This window comes from Coenobita brevimanus, chromosome 65 (assembly GCF_032717465.1).
Source record: "Coenobita brevimanus isolate Jiangsu-jjx chromosome 65, ASM3271746v2, whole genome shotgun sequence".
Lineage (NCBI taxonomy): Eukaryota > Metazoa > Arthropoda > Malacostraca > Decapoda > Coenobitidae > Coenobita > Coenobita brevimanus.
Window position 1 is genome coordinate 13928265 of NC_137018.1, and position 22506 is coordinate 13950770.

Below are 22506 nucleotides of genomic sequence, written 5' to 3' on the forward strand. Positions count from 1 at the left end.
CTGACATGAGAGGTCCGGCTGAGGGCATTATTTACTGAAACACCGAGAATTTCAATGATTTTGGAGATAGGAATATTAGTAGCATTGAAGGTAATATTAGAATCTGGCAATATCCGTCTATCTGTAAACTGCATATACAGAACAGTATTTGGTTTTACTAGCATTAAATAAGACAAGGTTGTTTTGTCCCTATCCTTGATTTATGGAGATGGCTATAATGAGTTGTGAATTAAAGATATTACACTTTGTGAATGGGTGTTTAAGTGTGAATGAACTGTGAAGTGTTGAGTCATCTACATATGAATGGATGGGGTTATGGGTGACAAATAAGAGATCATATTTTATATGAATTAAGAATAGGGTTGGAGCCAGAACTAATCTTTGTGGCACGCTGGTGTTGATCTGAAACTGGACTATACATCATCTACTCTTATATTTCTGTAGCTGAGATATGTGGAAATCAGTGAAACAAAAGACATTAGTCCATAGCATGGGAGTTTGGATTGCAGGGAACGGTGCCATACTCTGTCAAAAGCTGTAGAAATATCAAGGAGGACTACCGCATGAATTTCTCCTAGTAGGTCAATTGATTGATGGATGCTATGAGTCAGGAGATTGAGTATATCAATGGTGGATCTTTCATGGCGAAAACCATACAGTCTACCACTAATTAAGTTGTTGGATTCAAGATGTTTAACTATATGCTTATTCATTATAATTTCAAATACAGTACTTTACCAAAGGAAAATATGATAGCTATTGGTCTGTAATCAGAGGAGTCAGAGGAACTTCCTTTCTTCGGATTTGGGTGGATATTGGCTTCCTTCCAAGAATTTGGGAATGAAGAAGTACGGATGTATAGTCCGAATAATTTTGCCAGAACAGAAACATGTTCTGGGGAGCATGTATTCAAAACAGTTGGAGGAAATCCATCTGGGTCTAGAGCTTTGTTGGTTGGTAATCTGTCTAGGATGGATTTTACGAATCCAGTCTGTAGTTTAAGTGGAACAGTTTCGGGAGAGTCTAATTCTAGTAATGGGACGTTCTAGCTAACTTCGTCTAACGTAGAAAATCTGGCAATTGTACTGGCATGGACGTTCTTAAAACAATAAGAAGGCAGTAGGTTCGTCATGGAACTGAATTATAAAAGTGATAGTATTTTCTCAGCTTCACACCTCCTAACTATACTGCCATTGCCCATGCTAGCTGTAGATACAGAGTGCCCTGAAAACCGGCTGGCCTGGAGGCCCGACTTTTTTTTTCGTCCCTGACTCTCCTCTGCATCCTATTGGCCACCAAGGTTAGCAGTTTCAATTTTAACATTCCTTGTCAACATTTTTCTGGCAGTTTAATGCAGGCGTGAGATTACATCATAGCTGCCTGCAGCAGTTATGATGTTAATTGCCTCAAAATATTACGTTTGTTTAGACATTCATTTCTCTGTATACCCTTCTTATCCTACCACAGCAACTACTATCTTTGTGCTTAATTTTCCTGGATTTCGTTTTTATTTATGACTTCTTCACATTATTTGATATACTATAATCCTGTGTGTGTGTGTGTGTGTGTGTGTGTGTGTGTGTGTGGTTCAACCAAAACTTGAAAAATGACTTTGATGAAACTTAGCAGGATGGTTAGGACTGGGTCCCTGATTGGCTAGTTTCATTTTCATGTTGATTAATATCTTCTAAAGGGGTGCTTTGATTCTTAATAACTGTCCCCATTTGTGTTATGCGCACATGGAAGAGCCGTCAGGGCATTTCCTTGGAGCTTCCTACATCTTAGCACAGAGAGAGAGAGAGAGAGAGAGAGAGAGAGAGAGAGAGAATTGTACATGTAGGCTGATGTCTATTACTTAAATGATGATACTAGACGATTTTATTTAGCAGAAAATGGTGGTACCTTTGGTGGTGTTGGTCCTGGTGGTAGCTGCGACGATGATGGTGGTGGTGGTAGATGAGATGTTGATGTTGGTGGTAGCTGTTATGGTGGTGGTGGTGGCGGCTGTGGTGATCATGACGGTGGTGATGGTACCTGCGGTGTTGATGGTTGCTATAATAATGATGGTGGTGGTGGTGGTTAATGTGATGGTGGTGATTGTGGTGGTAGTGGTAGCTGTGTTGGTGGTGATGATGATGGTGGTTGTGGTGGTAGTGGTAGCTGTGGTAGTGGTGGTAATGATGGTGGTTGTGGTGGTAGTAGTAGCTGTGATGGTGGTAGTGGTGGCGGTGGTGGTTATGATGATGATGGCGGTGATGGTTGCTATGATGATCGTTGTGGTGGTAGCTCAGAATCAGGTATCACTTCTTCCAAAGCAGAGCGTGGTTTAGAGATGACTATTATTTGGGCAAGTGGTTAGCGGCCCGATAAGGCTACGAGGCCATTGTATCTTATCCTAACCGTTTGGTAAATATTTTAGTTTCTGGATTGAACACTGAAGCATTAAACTTATGCTGTTTCCTGAGTGTGTTAAATTCCTTCATTCTTTACCACTTCCTGAAACACTGCACAGTTACTGATTACTGCAGATGGTATGAATTATATTACCATCATACTCTGAAACGATAGCTTATATTTTATTAGTTTTTTGCGAGTTTCTGTTACATAATATTAACTAGTGTTAAACCATTTCGCTTGGTAAGAAAACTTCATAATTTCATCATGGGGATTAGTGGCAACAACCGCTTTGCGCCAGTGCAGTGTTGCCATGCATGGAAGTACACAGTAAAAATATAAGCAGAAATGCACTGTAAAGGTTACACAAATATTCCAGTGTGGTAATGTAAGTAGGTCAGAAGATATTCAGGCATATTTCTTAATTTCTAAAACTATTTTACATCCAAAAGCCGGACTGGTACTCTCCTCACATTCTGGAGCTCTTGTCTAGCTAACAGATTATATTAACTTACCTCGACAGGTTTGGTCAGTCTTCCCTTATCAAGGATGCAGTGGTAAAGAGACCCTTGTGGATGCTCATCTTACTCGTATATATGACAATCAGCCATCATTTCTGAATATTTTTGCAAGTCCAGTATTTTTTTTTCTTTTTTTCGACTCTATTCGTCTACTCTCCCGGTGACCACATCGCTTCTCGTGTAGGTTTTCTTTCTTACTGCCATGTTCATCTTCCTTTCTCCGTGCCCCTCTTTCTCTCCAGTACATTCATCTTCCCCTTCTCCACTCTTTCTCTCTACCACGCTCTCACCACGACATCCCTCTTCACTTTGTCCCTAACTTTTTTATCCCTCAGCCCTTTCTCTCAACTAGTCAGTCTCTCTCGCCATTATTCACTTATCTTAATCACTCTCCCTTATCTGCCAGTCTACAATTTTTTTCCATCTGGGATACTCTCTCTCGTCATTATGCACTTCCCCTTAATTAATCTTTCCCATCTGTTAGTTACACATAATGCAACTGCAATCCTCTCTTCACAACTTCTTCCTTTTCCCCACAGCCTTCCTCTCTGTCTCATCGCATCCAGCTCTTGCTTTCCACAACCTTCCTCCCTTTGTCCATACAACATTGCATTCCTTCTCTCTTCAAGCATTTTCTCTTTATTTCTACAATCCTTCTCTATTTCTTCCCTTCATCCCTCTCTTTTACTCAGCAACCCTCCTTTTCTTCACAACCTTCCTGTCTTCCCAATCACAACCCCCTATACTTCTTCGCAACCCAGTCTTCGCCCTGCAGCCCATATTCATATAATTCTCTCCACAATCAGATCTTCTTTCTTGCCAAATCACCTTCTTCCCCTCCCCCCTGTGATTTGTATCTCACCATCTTCCTTACATATTCTATAATCCTCGTTCTCTCCTCTGATGCTTTTCCAATATGTCGCCTAATCCTGTTTTTCCTACACGACTCTCCTTCTCTTTCTCCACGGCCCTGTTCATATCATCAAGACTTTCTTCTGACACAGATGTTCCGTCTTTTTTAAATGCACTGTTTTTATCACTTTTCTTATTCTTTTAACGAACACATCCTCTCTTTGTGCAGTCGGGTACAAATGTTCGCTCATTACTTAACAAAATATATTTATCATATTCCTTTCCTAGTTAATATGCCTAAACTAAGAGAGGCTTGGTATGTTTTTATGCCATAGATGAATCTCACTGACGGTTTGTGTCCGGAAGGAAAGAGGCAGACATGTCCTGAGCGTGAAATAGTCCCAGGGGAACAAAAGATGAAACTTTGTCCATCATTTTAGCCCTTCCACTCTCACCGAAAGTTTGATATCCTTTCTTACATATTTTCAACTTAACTCCTTGACATCAGGCATTTGTCTCCACCAAACAACATCGTCTAGTTTTATTAAAATTACTCGGTATGATAATAGCAGGGTTTCTGAACCCTTTACTCTACACTGATTTCCCTCAGTCGAATAAAATCTCGTTTTTTCCTGAATAAAACACCCAGGTGAACCAAGAACAGCAAAAAAGATACATAATAACTTTTAAGTAACTGGACTACGATAAGGAGTAATAAGGATAAATTTTATTTATTTTTCTTTTAAATAATGACTTGCAACCTCCTTCTGAATGATGGTTATCCACTGAAGCGACTCCTCCTCTCTGCTTTTCCACTCTGAGTGAACCATTTCCTCTCTTAAGTTATTCAGCTTCTCATAATTATATCTCCCTACACCTCATCACATTCTTCTTCCTCTCCTCTTTCTCTTCCCGCCTTATCCCCAGGCCCACTTTCTTCTTCCTCGCATCACATTGACCATATCTATTGCTCTATTTCCGGCTCTTATCCCACTTTCTCAGCACTATTCTCTTCCCCTTCACATGGCATCTTATTCCATACGGTATCTTCCTTCCCTTCCTCAGTCTTATACCAACAAAATCTCTTCCCCTATCACGTAAAATGTTTCATTCCCAGGAATCCTTCTTCCGTACATGCTGCTCTCTGTCTCTAAGGTACTCAGTTTCTCTCCCATCCGCTCTCTTTCCCTCCCAGTACCGGTTACTCTCTGCCTCTTGCACTCATCCTCCACTAAGTACTCTCTTTCCCACCTAGTTACTCACTTTCCCTACCGTATCCCCTCTTTCTCTCTCATATACTCTTTCGCTTCCTGTTCCGCTCGTTGTCTCCAAGTCACTCTCTCTCTCTCTCTCTCTCTCTCTCTCTCTCTCTCTCTCTCTCTCTCTCTCTCTCCCCGCCCCCCTCCGCGCGCGCGCACACACACACACACACACACACACACACACATACACACAAATTCTCTCTCTCTCTCTCTTTCTCTTTCTCCGCACACACACACACACACACACACACACAGTAAGTTAGCAAGTCAGTAAGTATTTATTAACCACAATATCCAGTTACACATACAAGATTTCAAGCAACAATAAACCTTAACATGATAAACAGCACATCAAATATTAGCAATTATGGTCCACAAAACATGCGAAGTATTAAAAGGCTAATCAGTGCATCTATGTAGCCTTAACGAAAGATGGAAATCATTACACTTCTGATTAGTAACGTAACTTCAATTTGACCAATCACGTTCTTTACGAAAAACAAAAAATCCCAGTGATACAGTATATCACGGTTAGAATAAGAGCATACAAAATGAATTAAATACACTTTAAATAATATAGGTTATGATAAACATTATAGTATACACTAGCCAAAACAGGAATGGACCTTATACACTATCTCCTCAATAGGAAACTGAGCATCGTCACCAATGATTTGAGTCCAGGAAGTAAAGTTATATCTTGTACGTATGTGCTAAGTCAGTGGACACACCTCCAGTACATGCAACTCTGCACAGCACCACATGGACAGAGCCGCTCTGCTACCGGGAGACGTCCCCGTCCACGCTGATTCCAATGGCCCGTCTCAATCGCCAGATTATGAATGATTACCCGCAGCCGACTAAATGCTATTCTGTGTACCTCACTAGTTTTACCACGACATTTATAGATCTCGTGAACTGTTAAGGTGGGGTTCAACACGTTATAAATTGGCCTTCTAAAAGATGTAGAGTTAGAAATTGATTGCTTTGAAGATTCAATGCTGACTTTAACATCAACAGAATTATTAATTAAACTCTTAATGTGTTTACTTGTTGGTGTGTTAGCCGCCATGGTCAGCCTGACGGCGTGCACCCACGGGTCATCGGGCATACCGCGCCTCGCCCCCACAGTCGCTGGAAAAGCTTCCTCTGCCTTGCTAGTACTAAAGATTTCAGTGGCGAGCACCCGAGTTCCACGTAACAAACGTCCGTGCACACTGTCATATGAGCTCCCAGCAGCTGTTTAATAACCCAGTTATACAATTTTTCCATTGGCCTCAAGTTCCCATTGAACCAGGACTCACAGCCATATAGGATGGTTGACATTAAGGCTGCTTCAAACATTTTCTTTTTAACATAAAATGGTATGTCTATATTATTTTTTCCAAAAACGACACAAATTTCAAAATGTGGCACATTTTTGCTTGTGCGTGGGCAGTAATGGCGGACGACAGGGTCCCGTCGCTTGTGAACAGACTGCCCAGATACACATACCTGTCACACCACTGCACCACTGCACGAATGGCTCACGATCACCCACTGACGCATGGATTGCAAAGAACTTGGTATTAATATTATTCACACCCATGCACCCAAACACATGAAGATATAATAGCACCTGTGACGTCACCATTATTTTTTTTCTCCTGGGTCAGTAAATCGAAAGGGATTTAAGTAAGAGATGAAACAGAAATGTCCAGCGATGCGAAGTGGTGTACTGTGTTACAGCCAGAATTAAGGTTTTGTGGTTCATGAACAAGAAGCTCAGTGTCTGACTCGTTTGACCCTATATTGGTGAATAAGGTTAGCGAGTACGAATTAGTAAGTAGTGAATATTTCATTTACTGTGGATGAAGAAGAAAATATTGATTTTCCTTTAGCACAATGAGAGAAAATGAAAAAAATATATGAGCCTGTATGTGACAGAGTATTGTTTTCATCTTCGCAATTGATCTTTAAAATAGTAAAATCATTATTTTCTCTCTCCAAATACTGGAGGGGAGGGTGCGTCTATGAAAGGTGTCCTTTGTCTTGTTTTTTAATACCCAGTGAAAATCTGGAAGTCAAACTTATTAATAATTGTGTGTGGTGTATCAGATGATGATACTTAAGAGGGCATTACCCACTTTCTTGAACTCACCACCTTTATTACAATAATAGCTTGATAATATACCTATGAACCAAGGAATAGGGATTGCGTAGCATTTTGCCGTCCATGTAAACAGATCCTGTACAAAGCTGAGTTTTCATTTTTTCTAGAGGCGTCTTCTTCCATTGCACTGTCCACACCTTCCGACTCATCTCACTTTCCTTTAGCAAAATGTACTAACCAGCAAAAACACTGTGCTGGAATACTTTCTGTCCGTCATTCTGAAAATTCAGAAAGTAGTTCTATTGTAGCAGTACAGATACTGATGGACGCTAACTTAGGAATATGCAACTGATAATTCTCACAGGGAAAGGGTCACAATTTATACCAGTGAACCCTTCAGTGAATCAGGAATACGTGAAAATTTTATTGTGGATAACGACAGGTTATATTATCCACCTGAAGGAAACCTTTCCTTGTGAATGAGTTCACAATTTTCAGCAGGAGCGAAAAAGCACATTTTACAAAAGATACGTTTCATACTTTTGCCTGTACGAAAGGAAACGTAAAGACTTGGTTCGTTTTTCCTTCTTCCCCGACTTTTTTTTTTTTTTGAAAATGTCGGGTATTAAGGAAAAAAAAAAGGTGATTACTGAGGTTGTGAAAGCGTATTAAAAAAAAAAAAAAACTACTAGCTGGGTGTAAGTGTAATGGCAGTTTTGGCAGTTGATCTTAGGCAGATTCTGATGATGTAGACGCTGTAGCATTCACAGGAATATATAGGAAGTACAAATAACAGGAGGCCTTGTCGCCCATGACCAGGTGATCTATTGAAACAATAAGCTGAAACAGTAAGCTAATTCGAGTGATATCTAACCGTGTAAAATAAAAGGATGGTAAAAAGAAAGTCTTTCTCACACCGACGACATAATCTGTAAAACCGTCGGGAAAAGAAAAAAAACTGTTAAAATAAACAAGCATGGAATTTATTTACAGAAAAAGCAGAAAGAAGAATTATTATACACCATGAAGTCACTAATTTACTGATCTGTAAACGAGATGCCTGGACACACTGCGTTTGAAAGACTGGAGATCATAGGAAGCAGGAAATAAAGACATGGGGAGACAGTTCCAGAGTTGACCTGTTGCATAAATGAAGGACTGGGAGTGACGGTTAACTCTTGCATTAGAGAGCTGAACAGAAAAGGGAGGAGAGTTTGCTGCTAAGTGGGTACTATGCGCCCGTCATAGAGGTGGAGGAATGCAAGCGGACTGTTCAGAGCAGCAGTGACTACTGAAGTAGAGAGAGAAAAGAGATAAAGATACAACAGTGCCGCGAAAAGACAGAGGTTGAAGGGAGTCTATAAGAGGAGGAGAGTTAATGAGACGAAAAGCCTTTGACTCCACCCTATTGAGAAGAGCTGTATGTGGGGAACCCCTCCACACATGAGAGTTGTACTCCACACAGGGGGGGATAAAACCCAAGTATAGAGTCAACAATTGTGCAGGGGTAAAGAATGAACGGAGTCAGCTTAGCACACCTAATCTCTCGGAAGCAGATTTTAGATGTAATATGATCTTTCCAGGATAAGTCTCGAGTAAATGAAACCCCAAGCATGTTCAAGGATGATGCAGGATTGAGTTGAATATTATTAAACATTAGTGGGTACTCCTGTGGAAGATTTTGTCAGGTTGATAGGTGTAAGAACTGAGTCTTTGATGCATTAAAAACAACCGGATTATTTTTACGCAAGTCACAGGTACGAGCCAAGTTAGACATTGGGTGTGCCATAGCCTCATCCCTTGTTTGATGGAGTAACTGCTGAGATGGACGTTGCAGGAACCGAATGGAAAGGTGAAGAGTGGAGTCATCAGCATATGAGTGGATAGGGTAAGATGTACAGCTTAGAAGGTCATTGATGAATAAAAGGAAGAGAGTTGGTGATAGGACAGAGCCCTGAGGAACTCCACTGTTGATAGATCTAGGAGAGGAACGATGGCTGTCTACAACAGCAGCTATAGAACGACCAGAAAGGAAGATATAGATGAAGGCACAGATAGTAGGATAGAAACCATAAGAGGGCAAATTGGAAATCAAAGATTTATGCCAGACTCGATCGAAAGCCTTTGAGATGTCAAGTGCAATGGCAAAGCTTTCACCAAAGTCCCGAAAGGAGGATGACCAGGATTCTGAAAGGTAGGCGAGAAGATCGCCAGTGGAGCGTCCTTGACGGAACCCATACTGACGAACAGAAAGAAGGTTCTGATTGGAAGATACTTTAAAATTTTTCTATTAAGAATTGACTCGAAAACTTTTGAGATACAGGATGTTAAAGCAATTGGACGATGGTTAGAGGGTTGGGAATGGTCACCCTTCTTTGGGACTGGCTGAATGACAGCAAACTTCCAGCAAGAAAGAAAGATACAAGTTGACAGACAGAGGCAAAAGACTTTGCCTAGGCAGGGTGTATGCACAGAAGCACAGTTCTTGAGAACAACAGGAGGGACTCCATCAGGCCCATATGCCTTATTAGTATTGAGGCCTGCGATGGGAGAAAATACATCAGCTGAGGAAATTTTAATGTCAGCCATGAGGAGGTCACAGGGGGGGAAGTGATGGAGGAACAGCACCAGAATCGTCTAAGGTGGAATTAGAGGAGAAAGTCTAAACTAAGAGATTTGCTTTATCAGTAGAAGAAATAGCTACAGAACCATCAGAGTAGAAAAGAGGAGGGAAGGATGATGAGGTAAAGTTGTTAGAAAGGTTCTTGGCAAGGTGCCAGAAGGAGAGGGAAGAATTCGAGTTGGAGAGTTGAGAGCATTTAGTACGGATGAAATCATTTTTAACAAAGAACACACTTAGCACGATTCCAAGCAGAAACGTAAAAAAGATGTGATTCAGGGGAGAGTTGGCTCCGGTACCTTTTATAGGCCCTCTTGTTGTGGACAGCATTAGAACAAGCGTGATTAAACCAAGGCTTTCGTGCATTAGTCAAAGGATATGAGAAAGGAATGTATGCTTCCATTACAGAGAAAATAACCTCCGTAATGCGCAAGGCACACTCAGATGGCTCCTGGCCATGAAAGCAATAATCATTCCAGGGAAAATCAAAGAAGTACTACCTGAGGGCCTCCCAATCTGCAGCTCCAAAGTGCCACAGACGATGTTTCTTTGGAGGGTCCACAGGCCATACTGGAGCGATAGGAGAGGTTAAGGTGATAAGGTTCTAATCAGAGGAGCCCAACGGAGAGAAAGGATTAACAGTGTAAGCAGAAGGATTAGTTGTAAAGAAGAGATCAGGTATGTTGGAACTCCCTCCAAGGCGGTCAGGGATACGGGTAGGGTGCTGTACAAGCTGCTCTAGGTCATTCAGTATAGAAAAGGTGTAGGCTTGTGTCACAGGGTTTTTTAAGTGTAGGGAATATTAAAGGATAATTATTCAATTATACTGATAACAGGGACAATGAATTGCCTTGCTAAAAATCAAGCAATGATTACTTTATTCTGACTTGCTTCGCCAATTCTCTAAGGACGAGAATTTATAAACTTTCTCGACAGTACTCAGCAGAGACTAATTCCTCACAATTGCTGTTTATTAGTACTGTTAGCCTCTGGAGAAAGTGACTTCACCTCTGACAGTCAATAACTAATGCTATTAAAGATATCAGATTCTTGCTAGTGCATTAACTCCTAGATGGCACAACGGATTTTAAGCTTAATACGAAAGGACTGGCCTAAATACCAGTTATGAATAGCAAAGCATTTATGCAAGCTAGGAGCTGCAACTCAGATAAGCTTAATATGGAAAATAAAACACGAGTTTACATTACATTAAGCTCGAGAAAAAGAACTGTTAAATTTATTGATTACAAAGAAATAAATTTACGTTACATTTCAAAATGAATTCAAACTAAGGAGATTGCACTCACTCACTCACTCAAACGCTAACTCTTAAACCTAGAAAAAAACAAAAAGAAAATACTGGTCAGAAAAGTGGACAAAGCAGATGACTGGACGTCATTACTGGAAGGACACTGCACTCGCTAAGTCTCTCGCCAATCACAGCTAAGTGGGAATACGGCGGCGGTGGGAACTGCGTCGTAGGAAGGACACTGCCACACACTACCTGCTTCCGTGGCGTTCAAACCTTGACTGACTTCGAATCGTGGGAAAGAGGCAAATGTCCAGCCGCATTACTAACGGCTAGAATGAGCGAAATATGCCCACAATAAATCGCTCAGCGGAAGTGCTAATGTCTTGCACAAAGACGATCATTTATGACACATTGAAAAATTGCCTGAAAAACACTCCCGACCGGGTAAGCGGTTAACTGAACGATAAACACTGGGATTCTACTAGAGTTCACGGTTTCCCACTAAATCTAATGTCACGAGCCGACTCGTGACAGGTTGTTCACCAGGTGGATCAGTGAAAGGAGAGGAGAGTCTAAGGTGGTGGTGAACATTGAAATCTCCTAGAATGGAGATTTCAGAGAAAAGAGTAACAGATAGAATGTGTTACATCGTAGAAGTAAGATAGTCGAAGAATTTTTGAAGGTCAGTAGAATTAGGGGATAAGTAAACAGAACAGACATATTTAGTAAGAGAATGACAGGAAAGCCGAAGCCAGAGTGTAGAGAATTCAGAAGAACTGAGTTCAGGAACACGAGAGCAAGATAGGTTGTTGCGTATATATACACAACAGCAACCTTCGGTTTTGAAATGAGTATACAAAAAGTAGGAGGATACAGAGATGGGTTTGCTGTCAGTTGCCTCAGACAGCTGAGTCTCCGTTAGGAAAAGAAGGTGAGGTTTCGAGGAGGAGCGAAATTTAGAGGAAAGGCCACGAATGTTGCAGAAATGAAGAAGTGAATCAGACAGTGGTTCCAGGCAGCTCGAGTCGTCACAGGGAGAGGGGTGGAAGGTGGGGCATTTATGGTCCCTCCCCCTGGGGACTCCGAGGCTATGTATATTGGAGCCATAATTTCGTTTGAATTTTGGAAAAAGGAAGTGTAGTGTGTACTGTGCATGTAGTTTGGCGTTGATAGTTAGAGAAACTTGTATTGCAGAGCATGCTGGCCTACTCTCTGTGTTACTGAGACACTTAAAAAGTTCAGCAAAAGGGGATGGTCAGGAACTAGTCCCGAGGGCTGATGAAACGGGAGCTCCAGCTTTCCCTGTCATCAGCTTTCCATCCACCTTGGGACTACTGCCCTGCTCGACTGGTGCTACAGTCTATCTATCTATCTATAGCCCGACACCCTAATCCCACAAAGGGTGGCCGCAGACAAAACGCCTCCAAGTCGCTGTCACCCACCATTTGACTACCCTCCCCCCAACTCACCCCCCCCTCCCTCATATACCTCTCAACTCCATCCCTCCACCTCATCCTCGGTCTACCTCTCCCTCTCCCTCCCTCCACCTCACCTACATACACCCTCTTAGTCAGTCTTTCATTCTCCATTCTCTTCACATGTCCAAACCACTTCAGTGTATTTCTCCTAATCTTCTCAACCACATCCACATCTACTCCTCTAAATTAGCTTCCCAAACCCATTCTTGCTTTGCAATAGAGCGCGAAAAATTTCGCCTCTCTGTTTGTTTGTCTGCTCTCTACAGGTCACGATTTAGTGTCAATCATTCTGAAAAAAACAAATCAGAAGGTATAAAGCCATAAACCGTGGAAGCCTGTTTTCATTATCATAATTAGTCAAATGCCCTGGGCTGGGTGGGGGGTTGAAACCCCTTAAAGGCAGTGGGTCCTAAAATCGTGGGGACCCTTTGGCGGGCTCAGGCATCATTTTTTCAAATTCTGATAATTGAATTTTATTTTCTTAACCAAAATTTATGAGAAATGTCTACCTCACCAGCCAATGTAATTTTTAGCTTCCTAAAGCGATCCTGTGCTTCGCAATGAAGTGTGAAAAATTTCGCTAAAGGACTGCCTACACGCCAGTGAAACCTAAGCAGAAGTAATTGGATCCACCTGGCAAGCGCTCTACTGCCTACACAACGGTGAAACCTAAGCAGACAAATTGGATCTATGCTGCAAGCGCTCTGCCTATGGCAGTGTCAGTCTCGTAATTCTCACCGACAAGTAGAGTATGTTGCACCCCTGTTTGTTACTTGCTAGAATCTTTTAGTTCAGCAAGAATGTTGGTCAGTTCCGTATGTTTGTTGCTTGCCTGAAGTGATCGCTTTGACAAGTATGTTGGTCAGTTCTGTATGTTTGTTGCTTGCCTTAACTGATAGAGTTGACAAGAATGTTGGTCAGTTCTGTATGTGTTGCTGGCCTGAACTGACAGATTTGACAGGCATGTTTGTCAGTTCTGTATGTTTTTCTGTCTGTCTGTCTGTTTGTCTGCTCTCTAAAGGTCACAATTTTGCACCAGTCGTTATTGGAAAAAATTAATAAGGTAGATATCCATTAACCCCAGAAGCCTACTGATTTTCATCAAAATCCTACCACAGCAAGTACTACCTTTGTGCTCAGTTTTCCTCATATTTAGTTTTATTCATTTCTTTACATTATCTAACATACTATATCCTGTGTGTGTGTGTGTGTGTGTGTGTGTGTGTGTGTGTGTGTGTGTGTGTGTGTGTGTGTGTGTGGTTCAACCAAAACTTGAAAAATGACTTTGATGAAACTTAGCACTGGGTCCTAGATGGGCAAGTTTCATTTCATATCAATTAATATCTTCTGAAGGGGTGTTTTGGTTCTTAATAACTGTTCCCATTTGTTTTACAAAATGTACACGTGGAAAAGTCGTCAAGGCAATTCCTTGGAGCTTCCTCCATCATAGCAGAGGGAGAGAGAGAGTGAGAGAGAGAGAGAGAGAGAGAGAGAGAGAGAGAGAGAGAGGGAACTGAACATGTAGGCTGATGTCTATTACTTAAATGATGATACAAACAGACGATTTTATTTAGCAGAAAATGGTGGTAGCTGTGGTGCTGTTGGTCCTGGTGGTAGCTGTGATGATGATTGTGGTGATGGTAGCCGTGGTGGTGTTGGTGGTGGTGGTTGTAGCTGTGATGTTCATGTTGGTGATAGCTCTTCTGGTGGCGGTGCCAGCTGTTGTGATCATGGTGGTGGTGATAGTACCTGCGGTGGTGATGGTTGCCCTAATGATGATGGTGTTGGTGGTGGTAAATGTAGTATTGGTGGTTGTGGTGGTAATGGTAGCTGAGGTGGTGGTGGTCATAGTAGCTGTGATGGTGGTAGTGGTGTCATTGGTAGCTGTGATGATGATGGTGGTGGTGGTTGATGTGATGATGGCGGTGGTGGTTGCAGTGATGGTGGTGGTGGTGGTGGTTGCTGTGATGATGTTGGTGGTGGTTGCTCAGAAACAGGTATCACTTGTACCAAAGCGGAGCGTGGTTCAGAGACGATTATAATTCGGGCAAGTGATGAGCGGCCCAATAAGACCACGAGGCCACTGTATCTTCTATACAGCCTAACTGATTGGTAAATATATTAGTTTCCGCACTGAACACTGAATCTTTTAACTTATGCTCTTTCTTGAGTGTGTTAAATTCTTTAATTTTTAACCGCTTTCTGAAACACTGCACAATTACTGATTATTGCCAATGGTATATTTATATCATACTCTGAAACGATAGCTTATATTTTACTTTTTTTTTTTTTTTTTTTTTTTTTTGCGAGTTTCTGTTACTTCAATATTCACTATACTCGGTTCCACGGAGTCTGACGCACTGATTTTGCCAGCCGAGGACGGGTGGATCTGGTAACACTGCTCGACGTACTCGGGCTGTGATTGGTGGATTTCCGTTGTGTTTGAACGTGCACAAATTGACTTTGTATATCAACCAAGGCCTCATTGATTTGTAAGATACCGGATTATACAGATACAAATTAAAGCAATGATATCTTTAATGATAAATATGTGCCTTTTAAATTACTAGAGATAAACCTGAACGACAATGATAACAAAAAGTAAGTAAAGTCGCGACTGGAAGCATGCGGACAAGTCAGCGACTGATTTAAATTCATTTCATTATGTTTGATTTCGTTTATCCTGAACGCGGTTTTATTATAGCAGCATATTTCAACTATTATTTTCTCATGGAGTTTGCTTTTATCTTACTTTCCTTTCTTCCATCATTAACAAAAATTCAGTTCATTCTATAATGATGTAATCCATTACTTTCCCGGCTCTTTGTCGAGGGGGCAGAGATACATGCTTGAGGATGCACTGTGACCAGTGATAGGGTGTCCGGCTGTATGTCTGTCTCTTATGATACAAAAATATTATGGAAAATCAAACACCGAACTTATTCATGTAAGAAATAATTCTACTGAATCTGATTATGAATACAAACAAATGCAGATTTTTAAAGCTACTGTTACCTATGAAGGTAATGAAAATACGTGTGTACACTATGTGTATTAAGAATAGAATTGCATGTATTGGCCCCAGTGAGGTGTGTGTGTGTGTGTGTGTGTGTGTGTGTGTGTGTGTGCTTACACAAATCATAATTATTAGAAGCTAAGCCAAGCATATCTAGGGTCAGGTTGTATATTAGTAGGTGAGGTAATGAAGGGCATAGTGCAGACTGTAGACTGTGCCACTGTGTAGTAGTAGTGGGAAAAACATTCATGCCTTCACAGGACCTCGGAACCACCTCGCTATGAACGTCTGAATTCCCGCCACGGTCGCTGACTTGTCCGCATGCGTCCAGTCACGACTTTACTTACTTTTTGTTATCATTGTCGTTCAGGTTTATCTCTAGTAATTTAAAAGGCACATATTTATCATTAAAGATATCATTGCTTTAATTTGTATCTGTATAATCCGGTATCTTACAAATCAATGAGGCTTTGGTTGATATACAAAGTCAATTTGAGTACGTTCAAACACAACGGAAATCCACCAATCACAGCCCGAGTACGTCGAGCAGTGTTACCAGATCCACCTGTCCTCGGCTGGCAAAATCAGTGCGTCAGACTCCGTGGAACCGAGTATATTGTTAAACCAGTACACTTGCTAAAAAAAACTTCATAACTTCGACAAGGGGATTAGTGGCAGCAACCGCTTTTGTGCCTGTGCAATGTTGCCATACATGGAAGTACACATTAAAAATATAAGTAGAAGTGCATAGTAAAGGTAGCACACATCTTTCAATGTGGTAATGCAAGTCGGTCAGAGGTTATTTACGCATATTCCTTAAATTCTGAAAATATTTTACATCCAAAAGCCAGACTGGTACGTTACCCATTCTGAAGCTCTTGTCTAGCTGCCAGTTTATATTAACCTTCCTCGACCGGTTTCGTCTTCCATTATCAAGGATGCAGTGGTAAAGAGACCCTTATGGATGCTCATTTCACTCTTATGTATAAAATAAACCCATTATTTCTGAATATTTTTGTAAGTCTCCTAGTTTTTTTTTTTTTCCTACTCTCCCTGCGACCCACATCGTTTCTCGTCTAGGATTCCTTACTGCCATGTTCGTCTTCCTTTCGCCGTGCCCCACTTTCTCTCCAGTATATTCATCTTCCCCTTCTCCACTCTTTCTCTCTACCAGGCTCTCTCCACGACGTTCTTCTTCTCTGTGTCCCTAACTTTTTTATCCCTCGGCCCTCCCTCTCAGCTAGTCAGTCTCTCTCGCCCTAATTCACTTATCGTAATCACTCTCCCTTATCCGTCAGTCTACATTTTTTTCCCATCTTGAATAATCTCTCTCATTATTCACTTCCTCTTTGAGTAATCTTCCCCATCTGTTAGTTACACATAGTGCAACTGCAATCCTCTCATCACAACTCTTTCCTTTTCCCCACAGCCCTCCTCTTTGTCTCATCGCATCCCGTTCAATCCTTTCTTCACAACTCTTTCCTTTTCCTCACAGCCTTCCTCTCTGTCTCATCGCATCCTACTCTTTCATTCCACAACCTTCCTCCCTTTATCCATACAACCTTGTTTTCTTTCTGTCCACAAGCTTTTTCTCATTATTTCTACAATCATTCTCTTTTTCTCCCCCTCATCCCTCTCATTTACTTCACAACCCTCCTTTTCTCCACAACCTTCCTGTCTTTCTAACCAAAACTCCCCTATTTCTCCGCATCCCACTCTTCGCCCTGCAGCCCATATTCATATCTTTCTCTACAACCAGGTCTTCTTTTTTGCCAATTCACCTTCTTCTCCTCCCCTCAGTGATTTATATATCACCATCATCCTTACATATTCTATAATTCTCGTACCCTTCTCTGATGCTTTTCCAATACGTCGCCTAATCCCATTTTTCCTACACTACTCTCCCTCTCTTTCTCCACGACCCTGTTCATATCATCAAAACTTTTTTCTGGCACGGATGTTCTTTCTTTTTTAAATGCACTGTTTTTATCACTTTTCTTACTCTTTTAAGCAACATATTTTCTCTTTGTGCAGTCGGGGACAAATGTTCGCTTAATACTTACCATCTTATGTTTCTCATACTCCTTTGTTAGTTAATATTCCTAAACTAAGAGAGGCTTGGTATGTTTCTCTGCCATAGGTGAATCTCGCTGACGTTATATGTCCGGGAGGGAAGAGAAAGACATGCCCTGTGTATGAATTAGTCCCAAAGGAAAAGAAGGTGAAACTTTGTCCATGATTTAAACCCTTCCACTCTTAGCAATAGTTTTATATCCATTCTTACTTTTTTAAATCTTAACTTCTTGACATCAAACATTCGTGTCCACCAAATGAAATCGTCTAGTTTTCAATAAAATTCGTCGGTATGCTAATAGCAGGGCTCCTGAAGACTTTATCTACAACGACTTCTCTCAGTCGAATAAAATCTGGTGTTTTCCTGAATAAAACACACAGGTGAACCAAACGCAGCAGAAAAGTTACATTATAATTTTTAAATAACTGAACTACGATAAGGAGTAATAAGAATAAATTTTATTTATTTTTCCTTTAAATAACGATTTGCAACCTCCTTTCTGAATGATGTTTATCCACTGATGCGACTCCTCCTCTCTGCTTTTCCAGTCTGAGCGAACCTTTTCTTCTCTCAAATTATTCACCCTCTCAAAATTATATCTTTCTACACCTCATGACATTCTTCTTCCTCTCCTCTTTCCCTTCCCGCCTTATCCACAGCCCCAGTCTCTTCTTCCCCGCTTCACATTGACCATATCTACAGGCCTATTTCCGGTTTCTATCCCGCTCTCTCAGCACTAGTCTCTTCCCCTTTACGCAACATCTTATCCATACGGTACCTTCCTTTTCATCCTCAGTCTTATTTCTTACTAACAAAAATCTCTTTCCCTGTCAGGTAAAAAGTTTCCTTCCCAGCAGTTTTTCTTCCATACTTGCTGCTTTCTGTTTCTAACATCTACTCAGTTTCTCTCTCACCTGCTCTCTTTTTCTTCCAGTTCCTGTTATTCTCTGCCGCTTACACTCATCCTCTGCTAAGTAATCCCTTTCCCACCCAGTTACTCATTTTCCCTGCCATATCCTCTCTTTTTTTTTCTCAATTACTCCTTCGCTCCCAGTTCCGCTCTTTATCTCCAAGTTACTCTCTCTCTCTCTCTCTCTCTCTCTCTCTCTCTCTCTCTCTCAGTTACACTCTTCCTTTACCAGTTGCATTACTCGCCCCAACGACCTCTTCCTGTCCCAGTTACTCTTCCCCTTCCCCGGTTATACTCTTTCCCAGCTGCTCTCTTCATTTACCAATTTCTCTCTTTCTCTCCCTGTTACTCTCTTCCTCCCCCAGTTTCTGTCATTCCTTCATTATTTCTCTCTTCCCCTCACAGCTACCCACCTTACCTCCCAATTACTCTCTTTTTTCTTCCAGCTAACAACTTCCTGTCTTCAGTTAATTGTCGGTTCTCATTACTCTGGTCACTGCCACGTATCCTTATTTTCTGCCATCTTCCTCCTTTGTGTCCTGCTGTACCACACTCTACCTTGTTGCACTACATTCTGCCTCTCCTTCAATTTACATTCTATCCTGCTACACTGAACTTTACTATCTTGCTACACTGCATTCGACCAATCCTGCTGCACTGCACTCTATCCATCCTGCTACACTGCATTCGACCAATCCTGCTGCACTGCACTCTATCCATCCTGCTACACTGCATTCGACCAATCCTGCTGCACTGCACTCTATCCATCCTGCTACACTGCTCTCTACTTTTCCTGCCACAGTACACCCTACCGATCCTTCTACACTACACTATACTTATCCTGCGACACCGCACTCTTACTACTCGTATCCTGCTAGACTGCACTCTACCTATCCTGCCACACTACACGCCATCTATTCTGCTACACCACACTCTACCTACCCTGCTACACTACATTCAACCTATCATGCTACACTTCAGTTTCCTGTCTTGTTACAGTACACGCTTTGTCTTGCAACACCACACTCTGTCTTACTACGCTACACTCTTTGCCTTGCTACACTACACTCTTTGTCTTGCTACACCACCCTCTTTCTGTCTTGCTACACTACACTCTGCGTGTTTTGCTACACTGCGTCTATGGTTTTGTTTACTCCTATATCCCACTTGCCATATGAGTTCAAGCGCATTTCCCCACTACACTCTCCTAGGATTTCTCATTCCAGTGAAAATTCAAAACAACAACGGCCTTTCGTCCTTGCCTTATCTCTTATTGTCCTTCACCCGACCATACCGCCAGGTTTTTATTTGCTGGCTCTTCTCAGCTCACTGATCATCTCTTTTCGGCTGACTCTTATAACATTATTGCTCCTCTCTCTCTCTCTCTCTCTCTCTCTCTCTCTCTCTCTCTCTCTCTCTCTCTCTCTCTCGACGGCAGTCCAAACATACATTTATGACTGTTAAGGAAAGCATGACTGTTTCCATAGTACTCAAGCGGTGGAAGCGAGCACCCACGCGGAGACAAATCCAGCGTGTCTCTGACTGTATACTTCAGTCATTCGCTGAATGAGTGAATCCTTGCACTGCTCTAGAAGATAGAGGTCTAGGCCTTTTCACAGAGGGGACGTAAAGGATTGGCGGTGTTGATGGTGTCTCATTTGTGTTTTTGTGGCGTGTCTGGAGTGTGTCTGAGGTTTGTGTGGTGTGCATGCAGTTTACTGCGTACCAGAGTCCTCTCGGAATATTCAAAAATAACACAATGGGTCAGAGCAGATCACTAGGCAGTTAGCTGTACTGGGGCGGCATGTGAGCCAGATGAATTAGTGCGTGGAATTCTTAGTTCAGCAGCGGGTATACGTCAGTTTAAATCAAGAATACTTCAACATTAACAGCCGTCAAAATTATATGGGAAATTCATCCAAAAAAAATCAGTGATATGCACCCAAACAAATGAAAATATAACAGTACCTTTGACGTCATAATTTTTTTTTTATTCGCCTGGGTCAGTAAATCGAAAGGGATGTAAGTCAGAGATGAAACAGAAATGTACAGCGATGCAAACTGGTGTACTGTGTTACAGCCAGAGTTAATGTACTGTAGCTCTTGAACAAGGAGCTCAGTGTTTGAAATTGACTCACTTGACCCTATACTGGTGAATAAGGTTTGCGAATACGAATGAGTAGGTAGTGAATTTTTGATTTATTGTGGATGAAGCAGAAAATATTGATTTTCATTTGGCACAATGAGAGAAGATAAAACAAAATATCTGAGCCTGTATGGGACCCGGAGTATTATTTTCATTTTCGTAATTGATCTTTACAATAGTAAATAATTCTTTTCTCTCTCCTTAGTATACTGGAGGGGAGGGTGCTTCTATGAAAGGTGTCCTTTGTCTTCTTTTCTAATACCAAGTGAAAATCTAGAATTCAAACTTATTAATAATTGTGTGTGGTGTATCACATGATGATACTTAAGAGGGCATTACCATCTTTCTTGAACTCACCACCTTTATTACAATAATGGCTTGGTAATTTAATTATAAACCAAGGAATGGGGACTCCATAGCATTTTCTGTTCATGTAAACAGATCCTGAACAAAACTGAGTTTTCATTTTTTCTAGAGGCGTCTTCTTCCATTGCACTGTCCACACCTTCCGACTGATCTCACTTCCCTTTAGCAAAACGTACTAACCAGCAAAAACACTGTGCTGGAATACTTTCTGTCCGTCATTCTGAAAATTCAGAAAGTAGTTCTTCTGTAGCAGTACAGACATTGGTTGACTCTTAGCTTAGGAATGTGCAACTGATAATTCTCACAGGGAAAGGGTCACAGTTTATATCGATGAACCCTTCAGTGAATCAGGAATACGTGAGAATTTTATTGTGGGTTACGACAGGCGATATTATCCACCTGAAGGAAACCTTTCCTTGTCAAAGAGTTCACAATTTTCAACGGAAGCGAAAGAGCACATTTTACGAAAGATACGTTTCATATCTTTGCCTGTACGAAAGGAAACGAAAAGGCTTGGTTCGTTTTTTCCTTCCTCCCTGGCAACTTTTTGTTTGTTTGTTTGGTTTTTAAAGATGTTCAGTATGAGAGAAAAAAAAAAATTGAGTATTGAGGTTGTGAAAGCATCATCATCATCATCATGATCCGGACCTCTTTTCCCACCTTAGGGCAGGGTGAGGAGTAGCAATGTCCAGAAAGCCCATATTTTTGCCCAGTCCAGTTGGCCATGCTTCCATTCACTCACCATTCAAGCCCCCGGAATCCTGGCTGTATCTAATACGCTAAAAAAAAAAAAAAAAAAAAACATTCACCACGTTCTGTAGCTTCACATAAACGTATCCGATAGAGTGAATGTGTATCAAAGAAAACTATCAGCTGGGTGCAAGTGTAATGGCAGCAGGTCACAATTTTGCACCAATCGTTCTGAAAAAAAGAATCAGAAGGTAGATATCCATAAATCCAAGAGACTTACTTTTTTTTTTTTTTTTTTTAATCAAAACTGGTCAAAGGCCCTGGGCTGGGTGGAGTGTTGAACCCCTTCATTGGCTGTGGGTTCGGAAATCGTCGGAACCAAATGGCCAGCCCAAGAAACATATTCTCAAATTTCGATTATCAAATTTTTTACTTACTAAATTGAAAAGAAAACTCTAGCAGACTTGGCAATAACATTTTTAGTTTCCTAAATCATTCATGTGCTTCGCAGTGAAGCGCGAAATTTTTCACCAAATGACTGCCTACACACCGGTGAAAACTAGACAGACGCACTCACATCCATCCAACAAGCAATCTGCCCATGACAGTTTCATTGCTTGCCGGAATCTTTCGATTAGGGAAGCATGTTGGCAGGTTCCATATGTTTGTCCATCTGCTTGTCTGTCTGTCTATGTTTGTTTGTTTGTCTGCACTCTACAGGTCACCATTTTGTGTTAATCGTTCAGAAAAAGATGTCAGACGGTAGATATCCATAAACCTTCAGAAACCTTTTGTTTTTCAACAAAATAGGTTAAAGGCTCTAGGCAGGGTGG